Raw genomic sequence first — 18,516 nt, 5'->3', positions numbered from 1 at the left:
GAGATTTACAAACTAAATGTGGAAGACACAGCCTGACTTTTCCTTGCAGCCTATAGTAAAATGTGACAGGAAAGAGATAAGCTGAGAACTGAACTTTTAGATACAAAGAAACCAGAAACTGATGTCTGGAAAATTCTGGGCTTCCAGAAAAGGAGACCCCAGAGAATAGTGCCCTATGTGAGGATTTAACCAAACATGGAACCAGTCAGCCATTATAGGACAAGTGAGGATTGGAGATGGTAATCCAGAAGGGATTTGTGGAAAGTCTTGCCATCGGATGGTTATGATCTCTGCATACTGCATAGAATACTGACAAAAATGTCATGGGATCTGCATAAACAAAACTACTGCCAGTCTGGACTAAAAGGAACAGAAACAGGACAAATTGAAGGAAAAATGACTTCAGAGGCAGAAGTAAGGTCTGGATCAGGAAAGCTTGGGATAGGAGAATGGACCCACCCATACACGTGGAGAGGGTGAGTTTGCCCCAAAAACAGATGGCAAGCCTTCCACTCCATTGCTTTGGAAGAGATCTGGTGCTCCAATGCTTGGAAAGGGTGGAGCACTTTCCTTGGGGATAGAGGAGAGCCTTGCTGCCACCCTATTGTTCTGAGGGGGTTGAGCGTGTGCCCCAGAGATGGCAGAGAGCATGAGTGCTGCCCCGATGCTTGGAGAGGGTGGAGCCAAGGAAAAGGTGGACTCCCCAAAGTTCCCCGAGGTTGCAACCTTCACCCTAGTGTTTGGAGAGAACAGGGTTGCTGCATAGGCCCTTGGAAAGAGTAGGACTGCCGCTTCTAAAGCCTCGAGGATGAATGATTCTCAGACTTTGAAATCTAATAGAGTTTGCTCTGCAGGTTTTCAGAACTATATGGGTCTGATGACCCCTGTTTTCCTTTCAATCTCTACCTATGGCAATGGGATCACCTATTCTATGACTGTTCCTCCTTTGTATATTTACAGCAGATAACTTGTTCTGAGTTTTACAGACCCAGAGCCAGAGGAGAATTTTGCCTTAGGATAGACCATGCCTGTAACTAACCTTGATAAGATTTTGTACTGGTTTTTCCTTTGTAGTATATTTGTATTGTTACTGAAATGGTTTAAGGCTTTGTGATATTGTAATGGAATGAATATATTTTGTATATGGAAAGAACATGTCTTTTTTGGAGTCCAGAGGGTGGAATGTGCCAGTTTGAAAGTATTGTGTACCCTGGAAAAGTCATGCCCTTTAATCCTGATTCAATATTGTGGGGTGGAAACTTTGACTGGATTGTTTCCATGGAGATGTGACACACCCAATTTTAGGTGTGGTCTTTTGATTAGATTAGGTGGATCTTGATTAGTTTACTGGAGTCCTTTAAAAGGAGAAACATTTTGGAGAAAACTCAGAGCTGACACAGACAGAGATGTTTGGAAATGCAGAAAGAAAACATCCCTGAGGAAGCTGGTTGAAATGAGAAGCCAGGAGAGAAAGCTAGCAGTGGCTGCCATGTGTCTTCTCAGCTGACAGAGAAACCCTGAACATCATCAGCTCTTTCTTGAGTCACAGTATCTCTCTCTGGATGCCTTAGTTTAGATATTTTCATGGCCTTAGAACTGTAAACTTGTAACTTAATAAATTCCTTTTATAAAAGCCAACGCATTTCTGGTATATTGCATTTCCACAGCATTAACAGACAAATGCTAAAACAGTAACATAGTACACACACACACCAGGTTTGCATCTTTTTTTTTTTTATGTATCAATATATCTTGGAGAGTATTCTATATTAGTACATAAAGAACTTTTATTCTTTTATACAACTGCATAATATTCCATTTGTGGATGCACAGAGTTACAAGTTCTTATTTAAAACCACTGGGGCCAGATGTGGTTTTTTTTTTCGCTTGGGCAGGCAGCAGGAATCGAACCTGGGTCTCTAGCATGGCAGGTGAGAACTCTGCCTGCTGAGCCTCTGTGGCCTGTCCCAGATGTGTTTTTTAATTCAAAAATGTTCAAATGACAGAAAAATAATTTGTGAATTTACCATTTATTATATAATATCCTCTGTGGGTCTGGAGCAGCATCCCATAATTAAACACTTAACTATTTTGCAGTGAAATTTATAAATATTCACAATCAGTGGAATAAAGATAAAAAATACCATTGCAGTTTATTTATTTCATTGTAAACTGATAAATGAAATAGTGTGAAAATATAGACTATAAATGTTTGGTACTCTTTATTTCTAAGGAAAACATTCAATAAACCTCAAAATAAGACAAATATCTGTACATATACATGCAATGAGTATTTGTCACATGGATTGCTGGAGGATCTTGGATAAAAGCATTCATCAGTACTGCAATTATTAGCAAAGTATAGAATTGGACATTTAATGATGGTCTAAGAGTGGGATTCTCTAGTGATAAAGTAGCACTAGAAGAGATGACCTTAAAAGAGAACTAACTCTAGATCATGTATCTCATTAATATGGGTTTATATATAAGCAGTCTCTTCAATTAAGTAAATGACTATAATCTCTTTTTCACTAATAAATGCATGTTATTCAAGGTCAATTAACTGCTCATACATTTTCCCCATATCTATGGACATTTCTTCACACTTGTGTTATATTCTATCATCATCACTACTAGTCTCATACTTATTTGTGGTTAACACCATTTTAGAAATTTCTTTAATCACTTAAGGAATGTACAAGTGCATCACTGACAATATTCAGTATTTTTTCCATCTCAGTTTCCTCTAACTCAGTGCTTCTAAGATCTTTCTGTGCACAAAAATCACTTGGAAAATTTGTCAAAACATAGATTCTCGGGCTACACCTCCAGATATTCTGATTCAGTAGGCCTGGAGTTGGGGCCAAGAATATGCATTTCTAATAACTGCTTAGGCGATGCTGATGCTGGTTTGCAGACCACACTTTGAGTAGCAAGGCTCTAACTTATTTATACTTTTAGCCAATAAACGTTTGGTGTAAGTAAAAGTATGTATCTTTTTATTAGTTATGCAAAATACTTCAAAGTCTTTATGTACAGGTTCTCTTTCAAAATTATTTTAAGGCAATGTCAGTGCCAAGTATTTGCCAATCATTCCAAGTATCAGAGTAAATGGCCTCTTTAAGGCAACCCTATCAAACTTCTGAGCTAAGTTTCAAGGTCTTTTAGGAAACCTTGGGTTCCTAAACCTGCGTTAACAGCTACAAGGATAGAGTACGGAAACAAAAAAATAAGTATTTATATTTGATTTTCATTGGGGGTAAAATGACTTGGTCATAAGATTGTATTATAGATATTGTACTGGAAGAAAATATACTGAAAATGTTGCTTTTCACAAGCAGTTCAGGAGGGGGTTGTGTGGAATAGTTGTCCAGGAATAATTAAATTATATAGATTTCTTCCAGTCAAGATTGTGTGCAATGAGCTCATGCCACTGGTACAGGTTATTGAACCATTTAGAAAATATTTAATTACCCATGCTTTTTTTGTTTACATGCTAAAAATTGTGAATACCTTTTGAAACATATTGAATATTAGCTTTTTTTTTTAGCTTTACCTATCTGCTGCATTGGAACACCCCAGAACTTTGAACTTATGCTAGAATCCTTAAAACCTCTTGGTGCTTGCTCATGAGTCATTTTCAATTTTTTTTAAAGAACACTGGCCATAACAGAGCTATTTTATCAATATTGTATATATGTTCAGGAATAAGGTTTTCATGAAAAATTATCTTAGCAAATTTGTCAATTTACTTCATGATTTCAGTTTACATTTACTTAATGATTAGCAGAAGCTTTTTCATCATAGATCTTCAGATACATTTTACACGATGCTACTTCTAAAATTTCTACAGCCAATTTTATGAATAGTCTATACTTACTATTAATATTAAATCCTTCATGGCATATTCTAACTTGTTTCATGACTAACATACCAGTCAGTGGCCCATGGCATATGCATAGTTCATTGTTGAATCCTTTCAATAATAGTCATGGTCAATATTTTCATTTTTTGCCCTCTGAAAAATTCTATTCTTCTTTAGTTCTGGTCATCATTGTCCCTGTGAAACTTCAACACTTTGCTTTCTATTTCTTCAAGTCATCTATGGTGTTAATTCTCACACTATATTCTTTAGTAAGAAGCCTTAGAGACACACCTGATCAAGTTTCTACAATAACTATTTTTTCTGTGCTGCTGATATTAATGAAGCCTCTTTTTCCTCTTCTTACCTATAGGAATGTCTTCAATTTTTGACATTTTTACAGGGCAATTAAAATAACACAATAACAACCATAACATCAACCAAAAATGGCAACAAAATATCAGTAATCAGAGAGGTACCTGTGACTAGTAAATGTGTTGAGAAATAACTAATGCCTCAATGTCAGTTGAGGTCAGGTTTTTTTGTCAAAACTTATTTTAAAAACTGCATTTCCTAAGGTTTTTAGATTTTTGGAATTGTGTATAAGAGATTTTGGACCTAAAGTAATATATTTGAGTCTCTTATTGATGGATATTTAGATCGCTTCAAATGTTGTGCCATTACAAAGTAGGAGTAACCTAGTACTGATGGAATATCACATCTGTACAAACATATTTGTAAGATGCAATCCTCAAAGTGAAGTTGTTGGGTCAAATAATATGTGCATTTGTGGTTTTTAAAAGATAGTGCCAAATTGTCCTCCACAAAGGATTACCAATCTATACCCCTACCAGCAATGTAAAAGAGCTATAGCTTCTCCACACCTTTTGCCTACACAATGTGCTATCAAAATGTTTTATTTTGAAATAATATCAAACTTATAGAAAAGTTCCAAGAATAGTAAAAGAGCTCTTTTCTCACCCTTGAACATTTGAAAGTAAATAACTGACTTCATGCCTCATCTCCCCTGGATACTGTAGTGTATATTTCCTAAAAACAAGGACATTCTTCTATATACCCACAATACAACCATCAAAACAATGTAACTACGATTATACCACACTTGATATATTACTACCATTTAACACAGACCCCATTCAAGTTTCACCAACTGTTCCAATAATGTCCTATGTAGCAAAAGGATTTTATACAAGATCATGTGTTGCATTTAGTTTGTCATGTCTCTTTAGTCTTCTATTTAGAACAATTCTTGTCTTTCCTTGATATTCATGACCTTGACACTTTTGCAGATTACAGACCAATTATTTCGTAGAATGTCCTTCAATTTGAGTTTGTGTGATGTATCCTCATGAGGTTTGTATCTTTGATTGTAATATCACAGAAGTGATGAGGAATTCTTATTGCATCCTATCAGGTGGGATATTTGATTTTGGCTTGACCCATTACTAAATTACTGTGATTATTGATAAGAATGACACCAGCCAAGTTTCTCAAGTCTATTGTAAATGTATATTTTTTTCCTTTGTAATTGATAAGGAATTTGTTAAGAGGTACTTGAGGCTATGTAAATCCTGTTCTTCAACAAATGTTCACCAATTTGTTTTTAGTATCCATTCATAATATTTTTAGTAGAATTTTATATGGTTGCCAAATGGTATATTCTCAATACATCATTCCTTTCACATTCTTCAGCTGACATTTCACTCAACTTGTATTTGTATCAGTAAAAACTCATGAATACCTATTTTATTCAATGGATTATGATCAGTTGTCATATCTATTTATTTACATCCTTATTGAGGTGTAATCACACATAGTGGGCACATATTTAAAGTGTACAATTTGATAAACATTGACATATGCATACATGACCCACAAAACCACAATTTTTTTTGACAATTACCACAGTCAAGATAACAAACATGTCCATCATCCCCCCAAATTTCCTTATAAACCTTTGTAATCCCTCCTTTGTTTCAACCCTAGCCTGTCTGACTTCTGTCCCCAGAAAATCAGTGGTCGTTTTTTGGGGGGTGGTGGGGGTGGTGCATAGGCCAGGAGTTGAACTGGGATCCCTGGGATGGCTGGCGAGCATTCTACCACTGAACTATCCACACATCTGGGTCTTCTTCTTAGCATTGTAGATTAGTTGGTATTTTCTAGAATTTTATATAAATGAAACATATAGTATATACTGTTTGTTCTTTAGTTTTTCACATAGCGTAATTATTTTGATTCATTCATGATGCAGTGTGTATCAACAGTTCATCCTTTTTTTGTTTATAGTGATAATGTGTGTGTAACATAAAATTTGCCATTTTAACCATTTTTAAGTTACAATTCAGTCAGTAGCATTAATTATTTTCATAATGTGTGCTACCATTATCATCATTTATTATTAATATTCTTCTTCACCCAAAACAGAATTTTTAAAACCTATTATGTAATAACTTCCCATTTCTCCCTCCTCCAAGCTCCTGGTAACTTTTAATCTAATTTCTGTTTCTATGAATTTTCTTATTCTAGATATTTCATCTAAGTGGAATCATGATATTTGTCCTTTAGTGTCTGGATTATTTCACTTAACATAATGTTTTCAAGGTTCATCCATGTCATAAAATGTCTCAGAGCTTCATTCTTTTTTATGACTGAATGGTACTCAATTGCTTGGAGATGCCTCATTTTGTCTATCCATTCGTCTATTGAGGGACACTTGGTTGGTTCTACTTTTTGGCTATTGTGAATAATGTCACCATGAACATTAACATACAAGTGTTTGAGTTCTGCTTTCAACTCTTTGGGATATATACCTGGCAAGGTCACATGCAATTAGATATTTACTTTTTGAGGAGAACTGTTTTTGACAGTAGCACCATTTTACATTTCTACCAGCCATATAGCAGAGTTCCAGTTTCTCCATATTCTCACCAACTCTTGCTATTTAAAAAATAGCAAGAGTTGCTATTTTTTTAAAATAATAACTATCCTAGTGGGTGTGAAGTGGTATCTCATTATGGTTTTGATTTGCATTTCCCTAATGGCTAATGATGTTGAGCATCTTTTAGTTTATTCCTTTTGACTATCAAGTAACATTCCATTATATAGTTATATAAGTTTATCTTTTTACTTACTGATGGACATTTGGATTGTTTCCAGTTTGGGGTTATTAAAAATAAAGCTGCTATGAACTTTTGTGTCAAAGTCTTTGAATGGATATAAGCTTTATCTTCTTTTGGGTAATACCTAGGAGTGGAATAGCTGTCTAATTTTTAAAGAAACTGCCAAGCAGTTTCCCAAAGTGGTATTACAATTTATACCTCAACCAGCAGTACATGAGAGTCCCAGTTGCTCTACATCCTTGCCAAACCTTGCTGTGGCGAGTTTTGTTTCTTGTTACATTTTTAAAATTTATTTTAGCTATTCTCTCATTGTGGTTTTAATTTTCACTTCCCTAAGGGCTAAGGATGTAGAGCATCTTTTCATCAGTGTATTTTTTACAAGAATGTCTTCTTTATTGAAGTGTCTATTCAGATCTTTGCCCATTTAAAAAATTGAGTTATTTTGTTATAATTGAATTACTATTATTAATTAGTTTTATCTAGTAGACATCATAGGATTTTCTACAGACATAATCATGTCATCATCATGTTATCTTATGTGTTATTGTCTTCTGGATTATCATATATCCAGATTGGAAAGGTATCTTCTTCTTTTCCAATCTGGATAGATTTTTCTGACTTCTTACATTAGCTGCTACCACCAGTATGTTGCTGAGTATAAGTAATGTAAGCAAACATCCTTGCCTTGTTCCTGATTTTAGGGATATTGCATTCAATATTTTATCATTAAGTATAAGGTTAGCTGTAATACAAGATGTCTTGTATCATGTTGAGGAAGTTCCCTACTAGTTCAAGTTTGCTGAAATTTTTATTAGGAATGGATGTTTGATTTTGTCAGGTGCTTTTTCTGTATTATTGAGATGATTATATGGTTTTTCTATTTTAGTCTGTTTAGTCTTTTTTAGTCTGTTAATATGGTGAATTATTGTGATTGATTTTCAGATGTTAAACCAACACTTCATTCCTGGGATAAAATTTAGTTGATCATGATATATTATCCTTTAAAATATATATTGTTGGATTCAATTTGCTAACATTTTAAAAAATTATTACATTTTATTTTCCATTACTCTGATTCAGAATAAAACATGACAGAAGTCAAGATTTTAATGAGTAATAATAATAATAATAAAGAATAGTTTTTTAATATCACAAGTATTAAGCAAATAGGCCATACAAAAGTCTGTAAGGAAATGTAATGTTTTACACCGTTTAAATAACAAATCTTCCATATAAGACAATGTTACTAAATAAGTTAAAAGAATATTTATCTATGAAATTGAATTGCATATCTCAGTTACTGTGTTCTACTTTGTTTTAAAAACATATTTCTGAAAATTGAAAGCTCAAAAGTAAAAATTTCTAACTCTAAGTTTGGTATACAGCGAATAAAAATTTCATAAATACCTTCTAATTCACATGTAAGACTATTACTGATTTCTTCCATTAAATAGTTTTTATGCTAGAGTAAACATTAAAATACTGACTCAACAAGAAGAGATGAGACTGGCTACCTTTTTTCAGCCCTTAAAAATTAAATATGCAGACTTAACATTAGACAATTCCATTTCTTTCATTTTATTTAAAAATGGCTCAATTTCTCAGGATATAAAGTACACAAATACAAGAAGCAGTTCTTAGGACTCTATCTGCTCATCTAAAAGCACAGATTAAGGCTTTACTACTACCTCATCCCCTAAAAGAAGAATTACAAATCTTAGTCAGAAGGGGAAAAGTATAGACTAGAAATTCTAATTAAACAAGAAAAAAAATCAATGACATACGTACTCTATTTTTCACGTTAGTACCAATACAAACTCAAACCTTTTAGATCAGGGAACCGGCCATTCCATTCCCAATCAAGTGGTTTTATAACCCCTATAAAGTAAAACTATTACATAATGATGTAATCCATTTTGCATCCTTTAGAGAAAGTGCAATATAATAGAGAAATTTTTTTTTTGTAAACTTCTCCATCCGAATTCTGTAGGCTTCATGGTACTTCAGAGCTCCAATAATCAAAGGAGTTCTTGACAAAAGACAAACGTTAAAAGGTAGACACAGAGATCTGGGAAGATTTAACCCACTTTGCTATATGTATATATATCCTGATTTATCACTTCTACAGGAATTCCAGATAATCGAAGTGCAGCAGTACATACTGTAGTCTTTATCTTCTTTGCACCTTTCAGAGAATACTTGCATAGTCCCATGTATGTAAGTTGTAAAGTAAAAAATGGAGCAAATATGGACAAAATATTTGCAAAGCAAAGCCCTGACTCTAAGGGCAAAGAGAGTGCATCCTACTAATCTAATTATTCAAAAAGAGTCAAATTCTTCTGTTTTAACTTCCATCTTTCTGATTGGGTTTCTCACTAATTAGCTGTATCCTTAGCTTCATTGTTTCTTCAAATCTGGGGAGATACTGTTCAAGGACATGGCTGTGGCCAGGTCCCCTCTGTTCCCGTTGCTGGATCTCAAGGTTGACATCATTACTGCACTCAGGTAGTATAATGAAAGTCCAATTTTTTACCCAGCTGGGTCCCTTGTACCTCAGCCACACCATCCGGATGGGCAGTTGTTCCTGTACTGACGGAATCACCAGCACTACTCGCTTTGAAACAAGGAACGGTGAGGGAGTTCAGTTTATCGCTGTTCTGCTACTTTGATTTTGTCCTTTCTCCTTCTGTGCCATCCCCAGCCCTGTGACAGCCCATAATCTGGTTGATAGGGTCGTTCTGAGTTCATGAGAAACTTTGTCGCAGCTCCACCGTATGTTGGGAAGCGCATACGCCTGTATCCTTCCGGGGCCCTGGCCCATCCCAGCTGTCCGTGGCGACCGTCTCCTGCTCCATCTTCTCTCCACAGTCAGGAGTGGTAGTGACACTGGTGCCGGCATGGAAGACTTCAGGGGTCGACAGCAGGGTGCGCATACTCCTCCCATAGCAGGCCCCAATTTGCTAACATTTTATTAAGAACTTTGTATCTCTGTTCATGAAAGAAATTAGTCCGCAGTTTTCTTTTCTTATAATGACTTTCCCCCTCTTTTGGTAGCAGGATAATTAATGCTAGCTTCATAAATTGAGTTGGGAAATATTTTTTCTTTAATTATCTGTAAGAGTTTAGGTAGACTTATGTTCCCCTTAAATGTTTGGTAGACTACCATTGAAGTTATCTAGGATTGGATTGTCATGATAGAAAGGTTTTAACTGCAAATTCTATTTCTTTAATAGGTATAGGTTATTTATTTGAATTTATTGTTATTATAAATACAAATAAATATTTATAGCTTTGGTAGTTTGTGTCTTCAAAGGAATTAGTCCATTTGATCTATGTTACTGAATTCATTGACAGAGTTGTTTGTAATATTTTTTTTATCATTTTAATGTCTTTAGAATCTGTAGTGATGTCACTTCTCTCATTCCTGATATTGATAATTTCTATCATTCTTCTTTCCTTGATCAATTTGGATAGATTTTTCGATTTCATTGAATTTTTTAAGGAACTAGCTTTTAGTTTCACTGATTTTTCTCCACTGTTTTTCTATTTTCTATTTCACTGATTTCTGCTCCACTCTTTATGATTTCTTTTCTTTATTATTATTAAAGCCCATGGCTTAACTTAGGGTTCACTGTTTGTATAATGTAAGTTCCTGGATTTTTTTAAAAGTTTTATTCTGTTACTATATGCACAATCTAACATTTCTCCTTTCAATTATATTCAGATAAATATTTCAGTGCTGTTAATTGCATTCCCAGTGTTGTGCTACCATCATCACCATCTATACCCAAAACATTTTCATCATTCCAAACAGATGCCCTGTACATATTAAGACTTAACTTCCCGTTCTCTATCTACATCTCCTAGTCCCTTGGTAACCTATATTCTAGATTCTGACTCTGAGTTTGCTTACTCTAATGGTTTCAAATCAGTGAGATCATACAGTATTTGTCCTTTTGTGTCTAGCTTATTGCACTCAACATGATGTCTTCAAGGTTCATCCATATTGTCACGTTATTATGACTTCATTCCTTTTTATTGATGAATAATATTCCATTGTGTATATATGCCACATTTTTTTTTTTTTTTTTTTTTTTTAAAGAGAGAGGGAGGAAAGGAAGGAAAGACAGAGAAGGAAGGAAGGGAGAAAGAAAGGGAAACATTTTTAAACATTTTCTTGTTTTATTATATTTCGTTTGTTTGTTTGTTTTTTACATGGGCTGGGGCCGGGAATCGAACCGGGGTCCTCCGGCACGGCAGGCAAGCACTCTTGCCCGCTGAGCCACCGCGGCCCGCCCTATGCCACATTTTATATATCCATTCATTGGTTAATGGAAATATGGGTTGCTTTCATCTTTTGGCAATTGTGAATAATGCTGCTGTGAACACTGGTGTGCAATTATCTGTTTGAGGCACTACTTTCAATTTTTTTTAGCTATATGGCTAGTAGTAGGATTGCCATGTCATATAATAGTTATATACTTAGCTTTCTGAAGAATCATCAAACTGTCTTCCACAGTGGTTGTAGCATTTTATATTGCCACCAATGATGAATGAGACTTTCTTTTTTTTCACATCCTCTCCAACACTTATTTTCCATTTTTTAAATAATAGCCATTCTAATGGGTATGAAATGGTATCTCAATGTGAATTTTTTGTTTGTTTGTTTGTTTTGAGTGCTTGGTCCAGGACTTGAACCTGGGTCTCCCGCATGGAAGGTGAGCATTCTACCACTGAACCCTCAATGCACCCTCAATGTGATTTTGATTTTCCTAATGGCTAATGATGCGTAACATCTTTTCACGTGCTTTCATCCATTTGTAAATCCTCTTTAAAGAAATGTCTATTCAAGTCTTCTCCCCACTGTTAAGTTGGGTTGTTTGTCTTTTTCTTGTTAAATTGAAGAATTTCTTTATATATACTAGATATTAATCCTTTACTGGTTATGTGGTTTCAAAATATTTTCTTCCATTGTGTGGGTTGTCTTTTTACTTTCACGATAAATTTCTTTGAGTAACAAAAGTTTTTTATTTGATGAAGTCCCATTTATCTATTTTTTTTGATGTTGCATATACTTTGGTATAAAGGCCAATGCCTAACACAAGGTCCTGAAGATGCTTGAGTTTAATAGTTCTAGCTCTTATATTTAGGTTGTTGATCCATTTTGAGTTGATTGTGGGAGCTACAGGTCCTCCTCCTCTTTCTTCTTTTTGTTTTTGCAAAAGGTGGTGCTAGGATCCACTTTTCCTAGCACCATTTGATAAAGAGACTATTCTTTTCCAGTTGAGTAGTCTTTATCAAAAATCAGCTGGTCATAAATATGAGGGTTAATCTCTGAGCTCTCAATTCCAATCCATTGGTCTATATATCTGTCCTTGTGCAAGTACCATGCTGTTTTGATTATTGCTTTCTAATATGTTTTAAGATTGGGAAGTGTGAGTCCTCCAACTTCATTCTTCTTTTCATGATGGCTTTAGCTCTTTGGGGCCCCTCACTCTTCCATATAAATTTGATGATTCCATTTTTGCAAAGAAGGTTGTTGGAATTTTGACTGCAATTGCATTGAATCTGTACATTGCTTTGGGTAGCAATGCATCATAATGATATTTAGTCTTCCAATCCATGAACACGGAATATCCTTCCATTTATTTAGGTCTCCTTTTATTTCTTTCAGGGAGATTTTTTAGTTTTCTGTGTACAAGTCATTTACATCCTTGGTTAGATTTATTCCTAGATATTTGATTTTTTTTTCAGCTGCTATAGTGAATGGAATTTTTTTCTTGATTTCTTCTTCCAGTTGTTCATTGCTTGTGTACAGAAACATTACTGTTTTTTTTGGTGTTGATCTTATACCCCGTCACTTTGCTGAATTCATTTATTAGCTATAGGGGTTTTGTTGTGGATTTTTCATGATTTTCTGTATATATGATCATATCATTTACAAACAGGGAAAGTTTTACTTTACTTTTCAAACTTGGATGCCTTCTATTTCTTTTTCTTGCATAATTATTCTGGCAAGAACTTCCACTACAATGTTGAATAACAGTGGTTACAGTGGCATCCTTGTCTTGTTCCTCATCTTAGGGGCAAAGCTTTCAGTCTTTTGCCATGAGGTAGGACATTAGCTGTGGGCTTTCCATGTATGCTCTTTTACAATATTGAGGTAGTTTCCTTCTATTCCTAGTGTTCTAAGTATTTTTATCAAGAAAGGGTGTTGTGTTGTATCAAATGCTCTTTCTGTACTGATTGAGATGATCATGCTCCCCCCCCCCCCCCACAGCTTCATTCTGTTTTACGTGGTGTATTACACTAATGAATTTTCTTATGTTAAACCAACGTTTCTTACTAGGGATAAATCCCATTGGATCATGGTATTAATTCTTTTAATATGCTGTTGGCTTCAGTTTGCTAGTGTTTTGTTGAGAATTTTTGGGTCTATATTCATTAGAGTTATTGGTCTGTAGTTTTCTTTCCTTATGGTGTTTTTACTGGCTTTGGTAAGAGGGTGATGTTGGCCTCGTAGAATGAGTTTTGGAGTGCTCCCTCCTTTTCTATTTTTTTTTTTTTGGAAGAATTTGAGCAGAATTGGAGTTAAGGCTTCCTGGAATGATTGGTAGAATTCCCCTGTGAAACTATCTGGTCCTGGGCTTTTCCTTTTTGGGAGGTTTTTGATGATTGATTCAATCTCTTTATTAGTAGTTGGTTTGTTGAGATCTTGTTTCTTGAGTCAATGTAGGTAGCTTGTGTGTTTTTAAAAATCTGTCCATTTCATCTAGATTATCTCCTCTATTAGCATACAGTTGTTCATAGTATCCTCTTATAGTTCTGTTTACTTCAACAGGGTTTGTAGTATGTCCCCTTTTCATTTCAGTTTTTTGTTATTTTATCCTCTCTTTATCTTTGTCTGTGTAGCTTAAGGTTGGTCGATTTTGTTGATCTTTTCAAAGAATCAACTTTTTGTTTTGCTAATTCTATTTTTTTCTATTTCATTTATCTCCATTCTAATTTTTGTTATTTTCTTCTGCCTGCTTGCTTTGGGGTTAGTTTGTTCTTCTTTTCTAGTTCTTCTAGTTTTGAGGTTAGTTCTCTGATTTGAAGTCTTTCTTCTTTTCTGATGTAAGCATTTAGAGCTATAAATTTCCCTTTCAGCGCTGCCTTAACAGCATCTGATAGGTTTTAGTATGCTGTGTTTTCATTTTCATTCACCTCAAGGTATTCCTTTAATTTCCTCTTTAACCCACTGGTTATTTAGGAATATGTTGCTTAATTTCCACATATTTGTGAATTTTCCCTTTATGTTTGTTTTTAATTTCTAGCTTCATTCTGTTGTTGTCAGAGAATATACATTGTATGATTTCAACATTTTTGAATATTGAGACTAATTTTGTGACACAACATATGGTCTATCCTGGAGAATGATCCCTAACCCTAACCCTAACTCTATTTGAGAAGAATGTGTATTTTGTTTTCGTTGAGTGCAGTGTTCTATATGTATCTGTTAGGTCTAGTTGGTCCAGTGTATCATTTCAGTCCTCTACTTCCTTATTGATCTTCTGACTATATTTTCTATCCATTATTGAGAGTGGTTTGTTAATGTCTTCTACTATGATGTAGAGCTGTTAATTCCTCCCTTCAAATGTGTCAGTATTTGCTTCACATATTTTTTGGCTCTGCTGTTACGTGCATATAGATTTATAATTGCTGTATCTTTCTGTTGAATTGCTTCCTTTATCAGTATCTTTATCCTTTGTAACTGTTTTTGACTTAGTATTATAATAGCCACTCCAGCTCTCTTTTTGGTTACTACTTGCATGGCATATTTTTTTTTTTTGATTCTTTTACCCTCAACTTCCTTGTATCTTTGACTTTAAGGTGAGTCTCTTGCAGACAGTATATAGTTGGGTCAAATCTTTTTATTCATTTTGCCAAACTCTGCCTTTTGACTGGAGAGTTTAATTCTTTTACACTTAAAGTTGCTACTGAAAATGCAGGACTTTCTTCTGCCATTTTGCTATTTGGCTTTTGTAAGCAAGACTTTTACCTTTTTTTATTCCTTACTTCTATTAAAAACCTACATATATATATATATATTTGCTTTCTTGGATGGTACCACATTAAGTGCCTTCTCATTTTTATCTGGATGTATTTTTCATCTGCTTTCCTTGTGGTTACCATGGGTTTAAGATTTAACATCCCGGCCTCTCTCTCTAAGCCAACTTGGCAAGTGAACTCACTGCCCTCTCCCTTACATGTGACATGACTCGCAGGGGTGTAAATTTCCCTGGAAATATGGGAGCTCACTCCTGGGGATGGGCCAGGACCCAGCATTATGGGATTGAGAAAGCCTTCGTCACTAAAAAGGGGAAGAGAGTAATGAGACAAATTAAAGTTTCAGTGGCTGAGAGATTTCAAATAGAGTCAAGAAGTTATCCTGGAAGTTATTCTTACACATTATTTAGATATCTCTTTTTAGTTTATTGTGTATTGGGGTGGCTAGAGGGAAGTACCTGGAACCATTGAACTGTGTTCCAATAGCCTTGATTCTTGTAGAAGATTTTTATATAACTATACAGCTTTTACAATGTGACTGTGTGATTGTGAAAACCTTGTGTCTGATGTTCCTTTTATCCAGGATATTGACAGATGAGTAAAAAAAAAAGGATAAATAAGTAAGTAATAGGGGGAGATAAAGGGTAAAAATTGGGTAGATTGAAATACTTTGGGTCAACGAGAGGGGTATAGGATGTATGAGTTTTTTTTTTCTATTTATTCCTTTTTCTGGAGTGATGCAAATATTCTAAAAATGATCATGGTGAAGAATACACAATTATGTGATGATATTGTGAGCCATTGAATGTATAACATGGTGGACTGTATGTGTGTGGATATTTTCCAATAAAAATCAATTTTTTTTTTTTTTACGTGGGCAGGCACCAGGAAGCGAACCCAGGTCCTTGGGCATGGCAGGCAAGCACTCTTACCTGCTGAGCCACCGTGGCCCGCCCAAAAATCAATTTTTTTAATGTAACATCCTAAATATATAATAATTATATTTGGGTTCATACCAACTTAACTTCAATAGCATGCACATATACTTTTCCTATACCCCTCTTTTCCTCCATTTTTTCCTACTTGTTACCACTTATATTTTTGTACAGTGTATGCCCCAAAACATAAATTTATCATTACTTTTCATATATTTGTATTTTAGTACCTGTTGGAAGTAAGAAGTAGCGTTATATACCATATAATATAATAATAATTTTCAATTACCCAAATAGTTTCCTTTTCCACAGGTCTTTATTTCTTTATGCTCATTTGAACCACTATCTACTGTCCTTTCATTTCATTCCAAAGAATTCTCTTTAGCCCTGATTGTAGGACAAGTCTAGTGGTGATGTACTGCCTCAGCTTTTGTTTATCTGAGAATGTCTTACTCTCTCCCTTGTTTTTTGAAAGAGGGTGTCACTGGACATAAAATACTTGGCTGGCAGTTGTTTTCCTTCAACCCACTGTCTTCTTGCTTCTTCCTTCCATTGTTTCTGATGAGAAATTGGCACTCAGTCTTAATAGGTTTCCCTTGTATGTAACAAGCTGCTTTTCTCTTGCAGCTTTCAGAACTCTCTCCTTGACTTCTGTATTTGATAAAGTAATCAATATAAGAGGAGGTATATTTTTCATGTTTATCCTGTTTGGGGTTCTCTGGGCTTCTTGGATGTGCATATTCATTTTATTAAGTCTGGGAAATTCTCTGTCCTTAGTTCTTTTTTTTTGTTGTTGTTGGATATTTCTTTTTATTATGAAATAAATACATATATATATTAAAAGCAATAAATTTCATGTCCTTAGTTCTTTGTGGATTTCTTCTGCTCCTTTCTCTTTTTCTTCTTCTTCTGGGATTTCTGAAGTATGTATATTGTTGTGCTTGATGGTGTGTCATAACTATCTTAGGCTATTTTTGCTTTTAATATTTCTTTTTTTTCTTTCTGCTCCTCAGCCTGACTCATTTCAAGTGTCTTGTCTTCAAGTTCACTGATTCTTTCTTCTGCCAGCTCCATTCTTCTCTTGAAACCCTCCTAGACATTTTTCATTTCAGTTATTGTGGTCTTCAACTCCAATAGTTCTGTTTGGTTCCTTTTTAAAATTTATTTCTCTTTACTTGACTCTCATACTGTTCATTCATTGTTTCCTTGCTATTCTGTAGCTCTTTCTCTGTACTTTCCTTAATCTCCTTAAGCATTTTAAAGATCATTTATTTAAAAGCTTGTTTGGTATGTCCACATTCTTCTCTTCTTCTTCACTGGTGTTTTTATCTTCTTCTTTTGGATGGGACATTATTTCCTGTTTGTTGTGTACTCTTCTGTTGTACCCTGTACATTTTAAAATATTAAATGTTAACTCTGGGATTCATTCCCTGGAATATAAGCTTCCTGGTTTTATAACCAACTGGTGTTAAGACATATTTTCTTGAGCTTCAGCCTTTCCATCAGGAAGGTCTGCTCGAGGCAAATGCACAGTGCAGGGTTTTTCCTGTCTTACTGGGCCTCTGTTTTGTCCTGGGCTTTTGTTTGTTAGTTGTTTTGGAGTTCACCTACTTACAGAAGTTTGGTTATCCCCTCTTTATCAGGGGACAAACCTTCTCTCCCAGGTAGGCCTTTGTCTCAGATTGTCAACCTCTATAGTTTTTACACTCATTTCATTGTCTCATGCTGCTTTTGCCAAGAGGGCAACTTCTGGGAGGAAGATCACCCCAGAGAGAACTTTCCCAAATCAGTCTTCCCCAGGCAAAACAGCCAGGAACCCATGAATGGGGCCCAGACTGACTCCAAAGTGTCCTGTGCAGGGGGTCATGGAGGTCACTAAAAATGTTTCCAATAGCTCCCTACAGCTGAGCTTTCCTGGCCTGTCCAGCAAAGGCAGCCCTTCAGCTAACTTTCCTTATTTTGGGTTTTAGTTGCTCTTATTTCTTAAAAGGTAGAAGCTGAGATAATTGATTTGAGGCCTTTCTCTTTTTTCTAATATGGGCAATTAGTGCTAAAAATTTCCTCTTAAATCAAACGTCAGCTGAATTCCATAAATTTTCATATGTTGTGGTTTCATTTTTATTCAATTCAAAACATTTTCTAATCTCCCCTTAAAATTCTTTTTTCTTTCACCAATTGGCTTTTAGAAGTGAGTGGTTTCACTTTTTAAAAAATTGATGATTTTCCATATTTTTAAAAATTACTTTCTCATTCTTTTGTGGTTGTCTGAAAAAGTCTTTACGTCATCTTTGTGACTTAAAAAAATACTTCAAATATATTTCTTCATGGTCTCCTGGCTTGCAATGCTTTTAATGAGAAATCTGCTATCATACTTGTCTCTTTTCTCTTGTATATAATGAGTCTTTTTTCTCTTGCTGCTTTTAAGATTTTCTCTTTATCACTGGTTTTAAAGCAATTTGATTATGATGTGCCTTCCTATAATTTTCTTCATGTTTCCTGTGCTTAAGATTCATTTGCTCCTTGGATATGT

At 34.9% G+C, this 18,516-nt stretch overlaps 1 protein-coding gene and 1 pseudogene across 2 annotated transcripts in view; both read right to left on the bottom strand.

Annotated features, from left to right (window-relative positions):
• Positions 1–18,516, bottom strand: part of ZSWIM5 (zinc finger SWIM-type containing 5) — a 339,569-nt gene that overhangs the window by 7,476 nt on the left and 313,577 nt on the right. The window lies entirely within an intron of this gene.
• On the bottom strand, positions 8,294–9,935 carry LOC143654604 (guided entry of tail-anchored proteins factor CAMLG pseudogene; annotated as a pseudogene).

Source organism: Tamandua tetradactyla, chromosome 2, assembly GCF_023851605.1.
Source record: "Tamandua tetradactyla isolate mTamTet1 chromosome 2, mTamTet1.pri, whole genome shotgun sequence".
Taxonomy (NCBI): Eukaryota; Metazoa; Chordata; class Mammalia; order Pilosa; family Myrmecophagidae; genus Tamandua; species Tamandua tetradactyla.
Note: the sequence above shows the minus strand (reverse complement) of the source record. Positions and strands in the feature narration are given on the sequence as shown.